This window comes from Pleurodeles waltl, chromosome 3_1 (genome assembly GCF_031143425.1).
Source record: "Pleurodeles waltl isolate 20211129_DDA chromosome 3_1, aPleWal1.hap1.20221129, whole genome shotgun sequence".
Lineage (NCBI taxonomy): Eukaryota > Metazoa > Chordata > Amphibia > Caudata > Salamandridae > Pleurodeles > Pleurodeles waltl.
The window spans coordinates 482,364,581-482,382,808 of NC_090440.1; the positions used below are offsets into that span (position 1 = coordinate 482,364,581).

At 41.4% G+C, this 18,228-nt stretch overlaps 1 long non-coding RNA gene across 1 annotated transcript in view; it reads left to right on the forward strand.

Moving 5' to 3' along the window:
- The first annotated feature begins 9,671 nt into the window (after positions 1–9,671).
- LOC138284220 (uncharacterized) overlaps positions 9,672–18,228 on the forward strand; it is a 62,798-nt gene continuing 54,241 nt past the window's right edge. Inside the window, exons 1-2 of the long non-coding RNA XR_011201360.1 lie at positions 9,672–10,177; positions 10,517–10,622. This is a non-coding gene — a long non-coding RNA (uncharacterized lncRNA). The remainder of the gene's footprint in view (positions 10,178–10,516; positions 10,623–18,228) is intronic.

Sequence of the window (18,228 nt, forward strand, 5' to 3'; positions counted from 1 at the left end):
CTGCCCGCAGTGGCCTGCCCTTAATGCCCCATGCCCTGGGCACCTAAGTACCTTTTACTAGGGACTTATAGTGGTAGCTAAGGGTGTATCTAATTGGCCGCTGTGGCTCAGGGAACCTGGTTAGCAAGGGCCCTGTGCACTACAATTTCTAGGCTACATCAGGCAAAAAGTGGGGGGGTAACCATGTCAAAAGAGGCCTTTTCTCAATTTAATACCCAATAATCTGAAATGGCAGATCGCATATAAAATTGCGTCCTTGGGGATAGTGCTGGCTAAACGCAGGGTAGCTATACATTGAATAAGAGCACAGTGCCCTACCCTAGAGATGTGGAGGAGAGATCTGTGGGAATGGGCAATAACAGAGGAGATACGGATGAAAATGGTCAACACCGACCCAAAGCTACAGGAAGAAATGGAAATGTGGTACAGCGTGCTTGTTGAATTGGATTCAGTCTGTAGGGGAAGATGGGAGGAGGGATGAGGGGACTATTGAAGATTGATCATGGTCTTGTCACCCCATACTTGTACATGCCACTGCTTCAACTTGTTGTTAACATGTAATGTGGTTATTGTACATGGAGAAATAAACATTTTAAAAAAAAAAGAAGAAATGTAAAAAACTAAAATTCACTTTGATCTGATATTCAAGGGGACTTGCTTATAAGAAAAAGATATCTTAAAAAATTTTTTAGGCTTGATATAAAATTCAAAAAGATTTTCTTTCAAAATTATAAAAAGATTGGATAATGAAAAGAAAAAATATAATACACATTACACTGGATTTCATAAAATGTTTCAATTATCGGCCAAAAAAGGCTCCTTTTTAGGTTTTGCCTGAGCAGTGTGCATGAGCTGCCAGCAAAATCTATTTTTAACAACAACACAAAATTAAAACCGGTTTAAAGTCCCACCCCTCTCCCTCCCTGGTCCCCCTCACCCAATTGCTTACCAAGACTTACCATTTGGGTCGATTCTCCTGCTTCCTCCCAGATGCTTGCCTTCTCCTGCTTTCTCCTAGGTCTTCGGCTCATGCTGCGAAGAGTGGACCTAGCATAACTTCCTGTTTGCAGCCAGTGTCCTTCCACTGTCCGCACGCTCCTCGAGGTGTTTTTGTTTTTTTTTGGTACATTTTACCATGCATTCTGTAAGAGTACATTGCATTCTACAGTCTTCCCACAGTCCATTGTTGCTTCTCTCCCCCCCTATTTCTTGCAGCTCCTTTGTATTGCTTACCCTCTTATAAAGAGGAGCCTGCTGTTGGTCTTTAAACAAATGGTTATTCGTTATCACCCTGGCTCTCTCTAAGGCCTGTGCTGTACATTCTGAATTCTCAAACAAAAGGGACATGTCTGCGCTTAGAAACCAACATTTCAACATTTTATTGACTCTTAAGGGAGATATGTGAGCTGTGTGTCAGTATCCCATTGAAACGTATGAATGATTGGAGGGTCATATTAAATTTACTATGAATTACGAATGAAAGCATTGTATGGTGAACCCTGCAGTTGGTTGTTACTGACATGCTTCGTTTGATTTTAAAATTGTTTTTTCTTTGGGGTATTTTTTAAAATGGACCATTTACCTAATGCTTAAGTGCTCTGTGATGGTGTTGTTAAAGTTTTTCTTCTGCGACCCTCCTAGGAGCAAGTCCCTAAATATTACGGGAAACCAATATGTATTTCAAATGAAATATAAAGTTTGCTTGCACATGGGAGCGCAGAGAATCTTATATTTATAAAATACCCCGCAACTTTTAGACACCCAGGACGGGATCTTTGAAATGGGCTGGAAATAAAAGCTGCAATTTACAATTGCAATACATCAAATAAATATCTTTCAGGGGTCAATAATGAGAGTTTGAGTTAGAGTTAAAAAGGTTTTATTTATTATAAGTTTAAAGCTTTTCTTTATGAGTCAAATAAGATTTACATAATGTTGCCTAAAGTGCATCTCACAATCTATCTCTATTCCAGTATTCTAAATCAGTGAAAGTCAATCATTATATTCAGAAGATATCAAAAGGAACAGGATTTCTGAGAGGCAGTCTAGTTAGCAAAGCTAAAGAATACAAAGAATAAGGTAACAGACTTTAATAGAGAATAGTTTAGGCAGAGAGCAAAGTCTTTCTGAGGCTCGCAGAGAGAGAGAGTGACTCTGAGTTGAGTCCTAAGAAGATGTGTGTGTGAATGAGCTATCTGTTCTTTCCTTGGGACACTTTGTGTAAGAAATACAATAATGTTCATTTTAGTACAAATAGTTTCAGCTAAACTATTAGACATCCAATCACAGGCAACAAAAGTGTGAGACAAGAAGAGTTTTTGTAGCTATGGTAACTTCTAACAAGGCAGCTCTAACTGTAAGATACATTTGACAACAATTCTACATAAATTGAAACTCTAAAATGTTTTCCCAGTCTTGGTCTTTGAAAGAAAAGACACAAGTGTAAATGTTGTGCATAAATAGCTTAGGTCATAATTATTCTCACACATCTCCACATTAAAGCCTATCCATAAAGAAGCAAGTTTCAAATCAGTTTAGCAGGTTTTGAGGATCTAATGTAGGTCAAGCAGTTAAAAAGAATAAAGGGCCAGATGTATCAAGATTCAAATTAGCGATTCTCAAATTGCGTTTTTTAGGAAATCACAATTTAAGAAATGCAAAAAGCGATGTATTAAAATAGAAAATCGCTAATAGCGATTTCTTTAAATTCGCAAACGCAATTTGCAAGATGCAAATACCGAATTGCAAAATTTTTTGCAGTTTGGTAATTGAAAATCGTAAATTGCGAAAACGGCAAACCGGAACAGCCTGATGACATCACAACCAAGAAGTGAGTCATCCCATGCTGTTTCCTGGAGCCACACCCTCAGGAGCAGGGAGAGAGAGACAGCCCAGCACCAGGAAGTCAGCATTGTGAGTAAGCCAGGACCAAACTGCAACATTGCCAATGCTGAAAATGGGAAGGAGAAGGGAGACAGGAAGAGGAAGCTAAAATTTAGTGAGGCAGAATTGGAGGTGCTCATTGAGGAGGTTGTTGGGAACCATGATAGACTATTTGGAAAAAAAACTCACTCCAAGTACCTGAGAGTGAAAAGCGGAAACTCTGGTCTGACATACAGACAAAAATATGTGCCATGGGTTTTGCGCAGCGCTCTGTGGAGGAGATACGCAAGCAATGGTATGACTTGCGGTCCGGTGCCAAGGAGAGGGTGGCCAGCAGGCTTATGAAGGCAAGGAGCACCAGAGGCGGACCATCGACCCAGACACCGTCCACCCCTGTGGAAGACCTGGTGGAGTCTACATTGCTGCCAGAAGCTGTCAGTGGTGTAACTGACATTGACATCTCAGGGACACCCAGCACCAACAAAGGTAAGGCCAGTAATTATGTGTATCCCCACATGTGAATGTACAAATGTCCCTTAGGGAATAGAACATAGCTTGTTGCACAGTGAAAAGTAGTCCATGTCACATCTTACATACAAAACAACAGTGCCTTATGGGAGTGGTAGTACACAATCCTAAGGTGAATACACAACATAAATAGCAAAATAGTGGTCAGCCACATAGCGAAACACCACAAATGACTCAGAGTGACACAATTTAATTGTACATTTAAAGGCACACTGTTGAAATCTGTGAAAAATGCCAGAACTGACATGCTGCACATTGTCCTTGCAGATGACTCGGTCCCTGCTGCTGCAGGATCTGAAAAAGTGGGGGAAGCAGAAACACAGCCACAGTCTGACTCTAATACCAGTGAGTCCTACAGTATTGTTCCGACTAGACGCAGGGCAAGGGTGTTACCACTGCCAGAGGCTAACCTAGACTCAGATGAGATGCCAGAACACGAACCCACACCACCACCAGAGGCGAATCCCACAGGGAGACAGCAGTCTCTGCACCAGCGCCAGTCAACTCCACTCAGGAGGTGCCACGATGCAGGCAGGCAGTGCACAGTAGAAGTCAATCTTTGGCGGTCTGGAAGCTTCCATGCTGAAGGTGCAGCACCTGCAATGCAAACAATTGAAGTCACTGCACAGACAGGTTGTGTCCCACAATAGCAGTATGGGATTACTACACAAGCAATTGGAGACTCTGATTGAGGGACAGCAAACAGCTGCTGAAAACACCAAGGAGTTGACACAGGCCATTGGGGAACTCTGCACTGAGATTCAGCAGGAGTGCGTCACCCAGCGCAGGCGCCATCACCAATATTTGGGGAGGTTTGATAGCTTCTGTATATCCGCCAATTGATTAGCAAGTTCTACAGCCCTGATATCACGGCGTGCTGTTGCCACACACGTGGAGATGGCACATTGCAGTCGGGACATTGTACAGGGCTTGGTGCAAATTACCAACGTACTGGTTGCCATGCAAACAGCACGCAGTGCCACAACTAGCAAACTGGGCGTTGGGGACAGTGAGGAGTCCTCTGGCCTCAGCAGTCTGACAGTCCCTGTGATTGATCCGAGGTGTCTCAGTGCCAGACACAGTACTGCATGTGAACCTGAAACTAGAGGTGTCAGCGAGGGCGCAGAGCACTCAAGTGGAGTGCGTGGACGTAAGAAGTGATGTTGAGGGCTACAGGGTACCACCTACACATGTACAAATACAGTCATGCTATGATGCTAATAGTGTGACACTGTGAATTGTTCATGTCTGCCCATTGTGAATAGCTATGTCCTAATGACACATTGTTTACCTGAAGTCAAGGTAATAAAGATGGTAACTACAGAAATACATTTCATTTAAGTGGTTTTTTCATTACTTACATCAAAAATGGTTGCACGTGATGTCAGCACGTCTTTGCCTGCCCTCTGCTGCACTGGTCCTGTCTGCTGGTAGAAGGGGTGGTAATGGATCATTATCCTCATCTGAGTCAGGCTCTGTGAGTTGCAATGGTATGCCCTGGTATGCCCCTGGTGGTTGCTATATTGTGCAAGATAGCACAAGTGGACACAATTTTGCATGTTGTCTCTAGGCTGTACTGTAGTGCACCTCCACTCTTATGTATGCACCTGAAGCGGCTCTTCAGCAGCCCAAAGGTGCGCTCCACCACATTGCGGGTTGCCCTATGTGCAGCATTGTACCTCCTCTCTGCTGGAGTTGCAGGGCTCAGGTAGGGCGTTAGCATCTAGGTGTGCACAGCATAGGCACTGTCTCCTGAATGCACAGAGAGTAAAATGAGTACATGTGCTGTCTGACGTCACGCTTACATCAATGCATTATTGTGAACTATCAAACTACCTAGTAGGTATCCTGCACCAAACTCCCTAGCTAGCAGTCTTGTGTGTATCCCGCTGTGGCAAAAGATGTAGGCGTCATATGTGCTCCCTGGGTATCTGCCCACGAGATCGGTAATGATGTAGGAGGCATTGCATATCAACTGTATGTTCATAGAATGATGGTGTTTTTGGTTGTGAACACATACTTGTTGGCTGATGGTGGACAGATGTCTACATGTGTCCCATCGATGGCACCTAGGACATGTGGGAACTGTGCTATCTTGTAGAAATGAACTTTAGTTTGTTTTAATCCCTGTGGGGTGTTGGGGAATCTTATGTACAGTTGTATTCTGCTCAGCATGGCATTGAGCGTTTAAAAATCTAGAGAGAGCACTCTGTGATACCCCTCCAGCTGCTGCTATGGTCCCTTGATAGTTCCCTGAGGCTAGTAGGTGCAGGAAGCATAATACCTGTACATAGGTGGGTATGCTATTGGTCCTGTGTGTGCTGCGCTGCAACATGGGTTGTAGCTCAGCTATCAGGTCAAGTATCATGGCTGAGCTTAACCTGTACTTCTCATAAATTTCCTCCTCAGGCTGGTCAAAAAGGGTTATGTGCACTCTGAAACTGACTCCTGTCTACTCCTCTCTCTCCTCAAACCTGCCAACATCCTCATTCTCCTCGCCATGACGTAGAGTGCAGCCATTGTGGAAGAGGGGCTGAGGCATTCTGGGCCTATTTATATAGTTTGCACCTGGTTACCACCTGGTTTCAGTTCATGGTAAATTGCATGTGCAAACGGCCATTCTGCGAATAATCGCAATTTGCGCATTTTTTTGATGCATCGCATTGCGAATATGTTTTTGCGTGTCGCAGTCTGCGTCTGCTAATCTGTATCGCAATTAGCGTTTCGCAAATTGCGATTCAGTAATTCATATTGCTATTTGTGATACGCTGTTTGCGACACGCTAAATCATGTCTCATTCACAAAAATATCTCAATTTTTGCGATTTCTTATTTTCGCACTGTGAATGCCTTTCATACATTTGAAAACGCTTTTTTGCATTTGCAAACTGACATTCGCACCGTTTGCGAATGCAAAAATGCTTGATACATCTGGCCCAAAATAATATAGCTTTCTTTGTTGGCATAGAAAGATTGCGTCATACAAAGGCCATGCAAAAGTCATGATAGAAACATTTCTGCTGAGTTAATGTTCGGAATTTATTAACATTAACAATCAAGCAAGCCAAGTGAATGCAGGTCATGCAAAGTTTAGAAAGGAAAGTGCAGCTTTTGATTGGGCCTAGATTTCACTCGTACATGGTAATTAAATGGATTTTCATTTTTAATTACATCTCTAGCACACATTTTAGTGTAAGGAGACCTTGTTAAACACAACAGAAGTGTAGCTTCCTTCTTTGCAACTTTGTCCTTCCCCTGTCCCAATATCACCCCTTTGTGTGATATGTACATAGTGCGAGACTGCCAAGGTGCAGGGACTAAGTAGTCCCTGTCACCTCCTATTGCTGCAAGCTGGTATCTCTATGGCTCCAAGAACATGCATTCACTGGACACCTTAGCTACAGTTTGGGCACCGTAATGGCACATTTACAGATGTGCAACGTATGCTTGGCAGCCATCTTTGAGAGACCATTCTAATTGTAATTTGAAGACTGAGAAAATATCAAATGTGCCTAGACTGTTGCATTTCCTCTGGTAATTAGTGGGGTACATACATTTTAGGCGTTTTATTTATTTTCATGGGTATGATTTATTTTTAATAATATAGGGTATCTGGTTGGATTGCATTATAAAGTTTTGCAGTGCCTGGTTAGACAAATTGATAATGTCTTTGTCTGATTAATAAGTGTATACACACTTTCCGACAGTTCATTTTACTTTTAGGTTGTCTTGTATCAGCTCCTAACAAAAAGTTAAGCCATTTCACATAGGCTTAGACAGTTGCCATCTTGGAGTGGTCACATTTGCCGCAGTTGTCTTATCAAGTATGTTTTGTTGCTGTTAGTGCTAACGGCCATGCTTCATGAAGAGTGCAGTATTTTTTATGAGAATCATTAATTGACGCATTTAGACAAAGGATATTCACATGATTAACATCCATTTTTAGGTTTCACATGAACATCTCCATGCGCTTTCAGAGAAATCTATCATTAACAAAAAAAAGCTTTAAACTGGCTTAGTACCCACCCATTACTTAATAATGGTTATTATGGGTTGGCTTCCATGTTACTCTCATTTCATTACTTCTTACTAGTCATGCCTCCTGTTTCCTCCCTGTTGCTCACTTCCTCCTGCTTTTGCCTGGGCCGTCCGTCCCGGCTGTGGAGCATGGACCTACCACAGATTCCTGTTTGCAGCCAATGCCCTTCCAGTGGCCTTGTGCTCCTTTCGGTACTTTGTTTTTACTTTTTGACATACACTCTGTATGAGTGCATGCCACTCTGCGGTGTCCTCCACCCTCCTCCTGCTGTGTTTTGTTGCTTCTCCCTCCTACCACAGCACCCTCATGTTGCTCCCCCACACGCCTTCCTCCTGTTGTCGGTTGCTGCTCCTTGCCTCCTCCCATGCACCTCCTTGGTGTTGGTTCCCCAGCCTGCTGTCTGTTATTTCTGTTCCCTCCCTTCTCCCCCACATCTCCCTTGTGTTGCTTGCCTCTCCCACTCATTTTTAGACATATTACACAGTAGTGCCGGCTGCTGTGCAACATGGCTTAAAAAAACATGCACTATGACATGGTCAGTGCTGGCCTTGTAAATGTGTTTTTTTACTTTACTTGAGGCCATGTTGCTTAGCAGCCCGCAGAACTGTGCAACATGCCTTAAAAAAAAAAAAAAAATTGACAAAGCTAGTTGTTCTTGCGTAGGTGAAACCTATTGGCTTTGCTAATGCGTGGTTCCAATATATTTCTTGAGTTATTTGTTGACTCCACTCTTTTCTGTAGGAGTGCTGCAGTGCAAGTGGTTGGCTGAATTTGGTGCTGGACGTCAAAGCTGAGCTGGAGTACATTTACTACTATTGTGGGTCCTTTTTGTCTGTAGTACCTTTAGACGTGCTGTTCTTTAAAAGCAATATTGTTACTGTTTTGTGACTGGGCCTGTCTCCTGCCCTAAACCCTTCCTTACCCCTTTCTAAAAATCTCAATTTTGTATTAAATGTTACCCGTTTTCCAGTAACTCTTTATTGTCTCTCCCACATTTACTACAAAAACATAAGTATACTTGTGTGGAGATCTGTGCAGTTGGGGTGAAGATTCCTACACAGAAAATGTAGGGTGAGGTGGAGACCTGCAGGTAGATAAATTAATAGTATTTTGTGTGTGTGAGTAGTACTACTGTAGCACTAATGAATGTGCTAAAAATGCAGTTTGTGATTAGACCCCATTGTCATTTAAGGTACTTGAATTTCCACAATCACAACACCAAGTGTGTGATGTGAATGGCAATTATCTTGTATTTATCTTTGTGGGGTGGGCGATTCCTTGTGAATATAGACTAGAATTGCATGCTGTTCATTACACCTTATTCTATTGTTTGGGTCTGAAAATATTGTGTAATAAAATCTGGTTTGGAATTGATTGTGGAGGAGGCTACATGCCTCTGAAGATATCAATCGTAATCATGTAATGCCTCACTACATGACCACCATTTTAGCATTTCTTTTCTCTGCCGTCTAGTTCACATACATGTTCAGGTTTAGAAGTTAAAAAGAATGTTTTTTGGTTTGATATCAGGAGCCTGAGCAAGTTTGTTTCTTCCATGTTAAAATTATTTCAAGTCAATGTAGTGATGTCTAAGACTGAACTCTAAGTTTGCGCCGCTGAGTGGCATCTTCTTTGCCCTCTTCACCACCAATTTATTCCTGTAACTGCTTCCTATGCTCCATTAGGATTTATAATGGTTGTGCCTAATTTCTGGCCATTCTTGTAAACCCAAGTAAACATTTTCTTGAAAATGGCTTCCTACATACGTATCTGCTGCCCACTAATAATTTAAACATTCACAAGCCATACGGGATACTTATGCATTTAGTTTTGGAGTTCCATACTGCAGGCACTTGTGCCAAATGCATTTTAAAACTTTATATTACAACAGCACTGTTTAAGTGCAGCCACGAAACATGTTTCATTTGCCTAGAATCACAACATGTTGAGCAGAAGCTAGGATTCGAACATTGCTTGTTAGCGCTAAAGGCACCAGCTCTAGTCGTTAGGCCACATCGCTTACACCAATTGAAGAAACAAAAAAACTATACAAAATACTAGTTTTGTGCCCCCCCCTTTCAGTTGTTGGGGTTCTTTTTGTACACCACGTGGATTGATGGGGGCGGGGGTCCTTTTCCTGCCTCTATTTGAGAGGGAAGGGAAGGGGTGGGTCTATGGCACATCACCTGAGTTGTGGGGTAAATGGAGAGAGTGTCAATCAGAGGCAGGGCTCAGAGCTGGGAAGGAGCTCTTCATGGCGGCTGTGCTTTGGACTGAGCAACCGTTTCCAGTGTTTTTATTCTCCCTCTAGGATCAACTTTACTCTGTTATGGAGGGGTCCAAGCTTCCCTAGACACTAACATAAGCACATTGGGGTGCTCTTTCTGTGGGATTTGATGTGAAAATCGCGCTTTTTTCGATGCTAGTTGCCGTGCTTTGTGAGAAGACACGACGGAGAAGGGAGAGCTCGTTGTTTTTTCCAGCTCGGAAGCCATGGCGCACCTCCATTTTTGTGCGCTTCGTTGAAGAGCCGTTTCCGCCTCGGCAATACCCTTTGTATCCATCGTTTCTTGTCTTTGCTCTCTGTTTAGTATGGTACTCCGTTTTATTTTTCTAAGCGGGGAAAAATACCCCAAAACAATTACATTTAAACGTTGTAGAGGGGTTTAAGAGTTCCCCTTGTGTTATCAACGAAGGATCATATTAACATCGGCCACGCTTGGATTGGGTATGTAAACAGCTGAATGTGTTTCTATAAACGTTTTCTCCCCGTTTCCCCTTACGTTTTAGTTTATGTTCGTAATGACGCAGTCTTTACATTTCATTGTATTTACATTGTTTCGGTTTTGAAAACTTGTGATTTGCATCCCGCTTACCTACAAGTTAAATATGTTCGTATTTTTGTTTAAAAGCACAGTATAACTGTCATTTCCTGCGTGAAAACATCGCTCCTTTTTTGTTCTAGCTCCGGCGCAGCGTTGGGGTTAGTTCTTTCCTTTCTTTCGATGTGCATTGACAGCCAACAGTAACAGTCGGGACGCCTCACCTCTCTTTCAACTTTTGACAGTAAATATCGGAGCACTGCTATTTCCCACCAATATTGAAAGGATCCGAAGATGAGGCGATGATAAACCCGAGGAAGAAAACGGCTCGGTGTGTAGCAATGCTTCGAGGTATGGGGGTTGTTTTACTCATTTTCCAAAAAAGTGCTTGCATGTGAACACATTCTTTACATTCGCAGCCACAGATTTCAGTTATTGATAAAAACGCTTTAGTATTGCATTTTTTCAGGCCCTTGCAGTCGATGACCTTGATAAATGCCACACCCTATTTTACGAAACGAAGTGTCTAATCCCCCTTGCAGATACTGGGAAAGAAAGCTCTCAAAGACACATATTCCCGTAGAGTCAGCCGATCGCTTCACAGGACAGGCATTGTTATGAACGGCCCAGGCTATCACCAGCATTTCACAGCCTTAGTTTTTCAGTCTGCGTTACACGACCCTTTCAAGGTCTAGGGCATTTCGCAGTAACGCGTTTCAGTTTGCTTGCAGCTAAGCACAGGGACATTTGCACTTCGCCCAAGATGGTAAGAAATTAGAATTGCCCAGTGCAGGGAAAGAGAGAGGGGCGGGAAGAGAGAAATTGTGAGTGGAATGAGACGTAAAGTCAGGGGGGGATGGAGACTGAGGCGCAGAAGGTGGGGAAAGACGGATGTGGAAAAAGACAAGGGCAGAACTAGAAAGAAAGAGGCAAAGAAAGCCAGGAAAAGAGGAAGAGGCAGAAAAAAAACAAGCAAAAGATCCATATAGATAGGGAAAGACGGAAACGTAGGCAGAGAGACAGAAAGACAGGGAGTGACATGGAGAGAGACGGGGAGGAAAAAAACATGTAAAGACAAAAGCAAACTGGTAGAGAAAGGGAGAGGCACGGAAAGACCAAGAGATGGAGACAGATGGGGGAGGGATAGAGGCAAAGCAAGAAAGGGGACGAAGGATAGAGACGCTGAGGTAAACAGCAAGACAAAGACTGGCAAGAGAAATACAAGGAATGTTGGAGGCGTGCGACAGCTAGAGGGATCTGGGAAGAGAGAGACAAAACCAGAGGCCGATAAATACGGAGACGGGAACACAATTCAATGTATCTACCTTCCTTCTGTCTAACTCTCGGTATCCCTCTACATCTGCAACTACCTGATGCGCTCTGTCACTGCACCTGTACTTCTCTTGTGTCCGTCTTGCTTGGCTTCTATGTCCTTTTCTTTCTATGTATATACAAAGCACCGTGTTTGGCTCGCAATTTTTCCCAGCACCTGCCGGATACTTGTGTTTTCCTGGGCTTTCTGCTGGGCTGATGTGCGTTCTGGGCACAAGTTGATCGCTCATCTACGAGGGGTGACAGTCTTGACACTTGGGTAATTTGCATACACAATTGCCAACTTTCTGGGGACGCTGCTTAAGCTAATGTGACCTCCTTTTGGACACTACTGCATTGCACCATTTGTGTGTTTTAAGGTATTTTTTATTTTGAATCCTAATGCATTAAAAGTAGGGAGAAGTTACTCTGCAAAATATTTTGACAATTTGTAGGAACACCGGGCTCATCTTGTTTGACCACAGCAAGGGTCCTCGCTAGTTATGCCCTTATATTTGTTTTCCCTGTTGTGACACTCATTTTGGCGGATCTGGCTAACGTGCTTCCCTATTGCATTTCACACTGCCTTGTGCTAACCATGCGTGCATAAGCTGTGCTTGATGTATTCGATTTGTTTGACATTATTAATGAAATGTACCAAGCACTTGAAAGTAAACGGGCTTGAAACAAAAAAAAAATAACCGGTATAATTGGAACACATTGGATCAGACTATGATTTATCTACATGAGGTGTCTGCATTTGGACGACGATTGGAATCGATAATGTGTTTTTCATATTTGTGTAAATCAGAATTAAGGAACAGTTTAAATTTATAATTTGTTTTTTGTGTGCCATTAACAAACTATTTTCCCGCCTTCTGGTTGTCTTACCCGGTCACATACAGTCAAGCCTTTTAACTAGCTGTTGGGCTTTTGTCATATATAACTGTGCAGTGGCTCACAAAGTATGTGTACAAAAGGTGACCTGCCGCAGCATGTTCTCATTTTCGTTTCTAGGGTTGAAAATTGATACCAGTGTATTTGGGTAGCTCTGTCGTATTACACCTGTTACATTTCCTTTTGCACACTCGTGGTTCCTCCAACATGCTTCTAAACTACATGCAAGTCCATGTTATCTATTGAACCTCTTTGGAGGCTGGTCTAACTTATATGGCCTCCGGGTATTAACTTCTCGTGACCCGATTGTAGGGTTATTTGGTGAATCAACCGTTTAATATTTCGACTTCTTGCTCCAAGTTTGTCTGCATAAGTGCATAGTGTTGCCAGTCTACTCCCAAGTACCACTGAATGCCCTAACCTCTGTTGGATTTCTGTTCAACACAAAAAAACTTATACTTATGGGTTTCTGTGACAGTTTGCGTTCAAACTTGCCCAAAATAAGGCTTGGGTTGCATTTTGTATGGTTTGCCTTTCTGGCACTGTCGGTGTTGCCAATACCACAATACCTTTACTGCAGTGAAGTGCTCTAAGGGTGTCTGGTTGATGGATGGAGAAATTATGATAGTTACATGAGGACTCAATGTGTCCATCATTGCTTATATTTTCCAGTCACTCGTGTATATTCCAGTCTTGTAGTGCAGTTGATTAAAGTGAAGTGTTAAGACTACTACGATGTGTAGGATTGCTAATGGACTGGAAACAGTTGACCTTTGGTGACGTGGAGATTACCCCCTAGTGAAGGTGTAGAATTGGAAGGTCCTAGGGTGTTGAATCTACTTGGTTAACAAGTCTTCAATGCATTAAGTTGAGGCTTGATGTAGGATACAATTTTCCGATGTTCGCTACAATACCTCTGACCTTTCAGCCACAATTTTTCAGATGGACTGTGATGGTTTATTTTATTTTTTGCGGATTGAAGACTCCTTTATTTGCAGCAGTGACCATTTCTGTGCTCTAAGCGTAATGTAAATCGAGCTACTTGACTTATGTTGACAAGGGGTGGACAACTACTTTCATACAACCTGTGTGGGTGTGTATGATTTTTATATAATATAGTGTGTATACGTATGTAGGTCTCCCTCCGACCATTATAAAGAACTTGGTGCAATTAACTTCCAAAGTACTCTAAGCTTTCAAAAGGCCTTGTTAAGCAAACTGCCCTACATATGAAATGTAGAACTTCCTATACGGATCCTTAACCCTGCGTAATTTACCTGTGTTCCGTGAACTCAAAATCCACAATTGTGCAGTAACCCTCACCCTAATAATGTGGATTAGTAATAAACTTTGATATTGCCCCTTTGAGCTGAGTTCCCTTCAGGGCACTAGACGAATTGAGTGGATTAATAAGTGACCAGTAATTATTTCAACTGCGCTGTGTATAGCGCCTGAATAGTTTGGAGTTTATGTATCCTACGGAAGCAATATCATGTATGACAAAAAATTATGAAAGATCCTTGTAAATGTATTTATTTTGTTATAGATGCGAACCAATAAAAGCAATATGCAAAAACTCAGAAGATCATGTTCCTAAATATCACTCCCTTGAATTTTAAGGAAGTCGTGCTGCTGTAAATTTAGAAAATGTTCATGGTTATGGTATACAAGTAGCTTTGGAAGTCAATTTGTAATGGGTTTCAGAATTAAACATGTCTTCTAGTCTCTATATAGGCAAAGTGTGATTGCTATAGACTGCTGTAATTGTTAGGGACACATTTTTCCACTCATAAATGACGTTAGACGCTTTGATCCCCAAGCTTGTTGTGCCCATAATGCAAGTTACTGCTCCAACTTGATATGAAAAAAACCAGTAACCCCCATCTTCAACAAATTATTATTTTGAGATTCTTAACACTGTATCTCTCATTTACCACAATCTTTACTAAAGGCACAATTGTTGCTTTTAATAAAGCAGCTAATTTGTATGATTGATGGCTAGTAAATGGCCTTTGTCAGTCGAAAATAAACTACTTTTATTCTGCCCGCGTAAGCTTTTTTTTGTTTAAAAACTTGTGAATTTTACTTGTTTCTTATACACTGAATAGATTTACCAATCTAGTTGAGTTTAAAACTTAATGGGTTAGTCCGTTAAGTCACCAAATGACTTTTCCTTTTTATCACACTGTCTGATTTCAGACAACATGCACCTGAGTATTAGTGTATTGAAAAAATATCAGGAAGTGCTCAGAAGAAGTTTAAAAGACATCTAGTGTTGTACTGAGACCGAATTGGCTGTTTGCCTCCTGGGAAGTCAACAAGGATAAATAAGAGAGGAAAGCATATAAAAAAAATGCCTACAGACAGCGTGTTGGACCAATTGACGCACCAGTCTCATGTTCGTCATGAATAGCTTGTGTTGACTGGAGGCCTTCGATAGGCTTGGTATTGCATTGAAAAACGAGTGAGCGGTCCGTTGAGCTACTAGTCAGACGGTTTTGGGGGAGCAAAGCTCGCAGAATCCAACATCACGAAGTCTTTGGGGCTCCCACCGAACCATTTTGAAGGTAGCCAATTTTGTGCGGCAGCGATGTAATGTCGCATAGCTGTTTGCCGGGGACCCACGGTAATGAGTAGTGCACTATCATTTCTGCTACGCGTTCCAGCCTGCATTTTCTTGTCATTTTGTGTACAAAATGGCAGATTCAATGTTTACGCCTGTGATGTTCATGGTTACAAAATGGCGTGCTTTCGAGCGGAGATGGAAGGCTCTATGCATTCATCCTGTGTTAAGTGTACTACGCAAGACAGTGTGAGGGCCAGAGCCGAAATTGCCCCGAGTGCTGCCCCTCCCGCAGTACTAAACCGCTTTCAACCCGAATTCTGGAGGAAGGGTGAGTGTTCTCCTTTGTCCTTCAGCATAAAATACCAACGCCATCGGAGCCTTTAACTCCACACAAAATGTGTTCTATTCTTTCGACAAACCAAATTAAATACGATTCTGGCCTGTTACAATTAAAGAAAGTAACAGTCATTGTTGAACCTTCGACTTAGGCAATTAGGACAGTTCAGTTTTATTGATTTAACATGTTATGGGATCTTTTAAAAATATTACGATTTCAAATGAAGTGTTCACGATTAAGCAGATTTATAGATTTAAGTTAACATTAATACGGATGGAAAAGTGTCGTATTATAAGTTTCATTATTAAAACAAGATTTGTGCTTCTATTACAAATTCTACCAGTAAAAGGCAGCAGAACTCCCTTTTGTTTGCTTCAAGCCTCATTGAAACCCAGAATACAAAAGGGATATATGTTTAAATATGATTCTTTTAGCCTTTGAGCATCGGACACGTTTTACAAAAGAATTGCACAGTTTTTTTAATTTCTGCTCTTCAGCTATATAAATACACATCCCTTTCTTGTCATGGTGGGTTATTAGAAAGATTGTCACCATATTATTCCTTTTGTTTCATTCATTTCAATTATGAAACTTTTACATTTATTTTAATTTATTTTGTTGAAGAGGGATGAAGAGTACAGGCACTCAAAAGTATATTTTGAATGAAATAATTGGACTTGAATGTCATCAAAGGTGTATTTTTTGTGGGCAGAGTAAATAATTACTTATGACATTTATTTTAGGGTATTGCATTTTAACAGTGTAAACTCAGTAACCAGGAAGTCTTGAGTTTAATTCCTGGTGGTAAGGATTTGTTGACGTCCTCATTGCTACATTCACAGTGCGTGGAAGTTAGCAGGTCGTCTTGAGGAAAGAGTGCAGGGAAACTCTGCACTCAGTGCACGCACTCGAGACCCTCCCTGCTCGCCATGTGACCTCATGTGAGGGCTGACACGACCTACCAACCCAGAGAGAATGGAAATTGTGCAGCCCCGGTTGCGTTTCCTGCTGCTGCCCGGGAGCTTGCTGAAATGCCAACCCATCCCTCTTTCTGGGGGAAGTACAATTCGCCCCCACCCCAAAATTTTTTGTAAAAGGGGGCATATAATGGTTTGTCATCTTGGTTCGGATCCCGAGGGTTCTGCAATCTGTGCTCCTCTCCCCTCCGCATCAAGTCTTAAAGAAGCTTTTCATGGAACCAGGGACTATAGGAATTAGTTTGGTGGGCTTATTGGGTGTGTTGCACGTAGAAATAATATTTCATATTTTTATTGTCTCTTTTAGCTTCTTTGGAGAGATTTATCACAGAATCGAGTCAGATAAGTACTTTTTCACTTTTTTAGACTTGTTGGCTGCATGCTTTCACTTTACATTCTGCTCAAAGCACTCGTTTCTACGAGTACCTCTGCGTTCTGCCTGTGATATAGTATTTGAGGAAGAAAGTTTTAGATTGAAAAAAGAAATGGCATTTTTTTGGGTGACAGGAACAGCAGGTCCTAACTCAAATAATAGAAAGTTTCAGAATTTGGGAGGGGACTCAAAATTCTTACCACTTCTGTGGTTGGGCCGAGCTCCTGCGATGGATGAACACTGACCATAAGTGAATATGGTCTTTGCATTGCCCCTGATTTGGCGCTAGACCTAGTTACACAGGTGGGAACTTTTTTTTTTTTTTTTTTTTTTTGGAGTATTGGAACACTAGATGATAGGATTTTTTTTGCTTCTCTGCAGGTTCTTGAATGTTCTCTTGGGAATGTGAGGACAATGCGTGATTTTAGTTAGTTTGAGGCTTGCAAGGCATTTTGGGTAAGAAAAGGTCGTGGGATTGTTCATATTAGACTACCCTGGACTCCTTGGTGTATAGTTTTCAGAAATGCCTGAATTCAATATGTTTCTGGGGGTAGTGGCCTAAAATTTCGCTGCTGTCCACAAAGGCAGTTAGGGTGGTTTTTCATGCCACATATTTTATGTCTTCACGTCAAGTTTTTGGACCTTTCTTTTTGAGGGAGCTTTGCCCAGCCGTAGAGGTGAGGTACCGTTTTTTTTCTTTTCTTTAATAGGGTTCCTTCATACTAATTTTTCATTCATTGTTTTTTTTACCATATCAATTTTGTGGCATGGTCTGTCTGCAAAACAAAAAAAAAATCATAAGCTGAAGCTCAGTTGGCTTTGGTTATCGCTTGTTTTGGAAAACAGAGACTCGTTATAAATCCCTGCAACCAGAAAGATCCGACAGACGTAACATGCGACTTTTGTAAATAGTCCATAGAGGTAAAACATTACAGCTGTATATTTGACATGTTGCTATTTCCCTAATTAATTCATTATTTTTTATTCCAATGATTTGGGAAAACCATGAACAACTACATAAATAACATACCTTACTGATTATGTAATTTTATGTAGTTTTCTGAAATGTATAGCTTTCTTAGTTCACCAATGTTTCACACCAGTTTCTACTAGAAATTGAAAGTAGGTTGAAACCGCAAAAAAAGTAGGAAAATGGACTACCAGTTAGGAAAATGCAAAAACTAAAGTAAAACAAAATGTCTTCCTTTTTCAACTCTGCTTGATGTTAGCACAGCAAACCTTTTGGTAATGCTGTTTTTAGGGAGGAAAAATAATACTTTCTTTCAAAACACCTTTTTTTTTTTTTTTTTTTTTTATTTCTCCAAAAGTCTAAAATGTTGTTATATTTTAGTTAGTTTCTCCGACACCACGAGCTGCGGGTACCCTGTGAATCCCCCAAGAAGTGGAAAAATCTAGATGCACATTTTGCCTGGTTGCTGTATATTTATATATATTTTATATATATATATATATATATATATATATATATATATATA